We start from the raw sequence: 1,949 nt of genomic DNA, 5'->3' as shown, positions 1-1,949 counted from the left end.
CCAGCAATCATGGAGTAACCGTTTTATTCTCTCCATCCTGTGGGTGACTGGGAAGATAAGATACCTTTTGCAGGATCACATGGTATGTTGGCAGAACTAGGACCTAAATAGTGGGTTCCTGTGACTCTAACGTCTGCATTTTCAGCTCTTATGCTGGCCTATCTCCTGAAGAGGTTTGGAAGTAATGACAGTGCTCACTGCGTAACAGGTGCTGTTGTAAGTGATTTAATCTCACGCTAATCAGAATGTCATTGTCATATTATCTCCCTTTTACTGAGTAGGGCAGTAAAGCTCTGGGAGATTGAGTTCCTCTATAAAAAATAGATCTTGATGTGGCATGGGGAGGCAAAATGTAACTGTACATTGTTTAACTCTTACGGAGACGGTTCTAGAAAGGGCTTTCTCCATCCAGGCTACAGGTTAGATACACCCAATGAGGCCCCAGTTACAGAGATTTTCAGTGAGTTGTATTGGGTTGAGACTTGGGTCTGTATTTTATGACACTCTCCAGGTATTCTCATGGAAAGCTGGAGCTGAGATTCACTGTTCTAGATAAGAAATGGTCTCATAGGAAGAGAAAGATAAAAATGCTATGTACTGGGTGGTGGGAAATAGCTCAGTGGTAGAGCGCATGCATAATATGCATGAGGTCCTGGGTTCAATCCCCAGTAACTCCATTTAAAAAAAAAACAACAACACTATGTGCTTGTGGTTAACGGTTGCTGTTCTAAGCAATGATGAGTTGTCTCAATCAATGCTCATTACTCATTCTTCTCTTAAAGAAAAAGCAAAACTGAAATTTAGAGTTATTTAGAAGGTGTTGATGCTGGTTTAATTAGCTAACTTCCTAGAACCCGATTAATCAGGTCTAGTGCCTCTGACACGTAGTTACAAGGTCCACCATTCCCGTGACTTGTGATTTATTACTTAGATCACAAGGGACCATGAAAAGCCCTAATTAAGAGCCTGTCATTTGAACTGGCCTCAGAGCCTGATTTTCAGTTCTTTGGACTTGCCTGGCCTCGCTGAGTTCCATCAGTTTCATCAGGGTCTGATGGCCTGAGAAGCATTTGTCTTGCTCCCTCTTCTTTTCTTCTCCTTTTCCCTTCCCTTCCTCTCCTAATTCTTCCTCCAAGGGTGATTCATCTCAGAGCTTCAGCTGAAGGGGAAGGAGTTAGAAAATAGAATGAAATAAACAACAGATCCATTGAACGTCTTTGTTGTGCAAAATGCACCCACAATGCCACAAAGCTGGAGGAATACAGATCTTTTGTCTTCATACTCATACAGCAGTTACAGGTTTTAGAATCGGAATTCTTGGGTTTCCATCTCAGCTCTGTACTACTAAAGTCTCTTATCTGCTTGACTTCTAGGATACAGGATGCTCTTAATAGATTTGTCATGTATGAAACATTCCCTATATATTTAATTTTAAGTGTTAACATTGCTATGCAAAGTGGCTTTATTTTAACTTAACATTTCTGGCCATCGAATAAATATTAGCACTTCTGAAAACTCAGGGAATTCAGGAAAAACAGAAACAATAGGTTGAAGTTAGAAGTGCTGTACCAAGTTACACTGATGCGATTAAAGGGCAGGTAACATGTAATTTCCCTGAGTTTTTCATTTCTTAGGTTACACGTCTGTCATGGCTTGTGTGCTTCACTGTTGCTACTGAACACAAGTTGATGTGCCCAGCATACAGTGAGGCCAAGCAAACCGACACCTGAGTTTGGAGCAGAAAAAGGTTATTGCATCGCCAAGCAAGGAGAATGGTGACTTGGGCTCAAAAGCCCTCAACTCCTTGATGGTTTCTGGGGAGAAGTTTTTATAGGCAAAATTTGGGGTGAGAGCTGCAGGGTGTGTGACTTCCTTCTGATTGGTTGGGGGTGAGGTAAGGGGAGAGTGCTCCAGGAATCCCGTGCTCAGCCTGAAGTTACCATCCTCCA

At 42.1% G+C, this 1,949-nt stretch overlaps 1 non-coding gene across 1 annotated transcript; it reads left to right on the top strand.

Annotated features, from left to right (window-relative positions):
* Positions 1-607: 607 nt before the first annotated feature.
* TRNAI-AAU (transfer RNA isoleucine (anticodon AAU)) lies at positions 608-677 on the top strand. Its single transcript has one exon. It is a non-coding gene; the product is annotated as a tRNA-Ile (tRNA).
* Positions 678-1,949: the final 1,272 nt, after the last annotated feature.

This window comes from Camelus bactrianus, chromosome 17 (assembly GCF_048773025.1).
Source record: "Camelus bactrianus isolate YW-2024 breed Bactrian camel chromosome 17, ASM4877302v1, whole genome shotgun sequence".
Taxonomy (NCBI): Eukaryota; Metazoa; Chordata; class Mammalia; order Artiodactyla; family Camelidae; genus Camelus; species Camelus bactrianus.
Note: the sequence above shows the minus strand (reverse complement) of the source record. Positions and strands in the feature narration are given on the sequence as shown.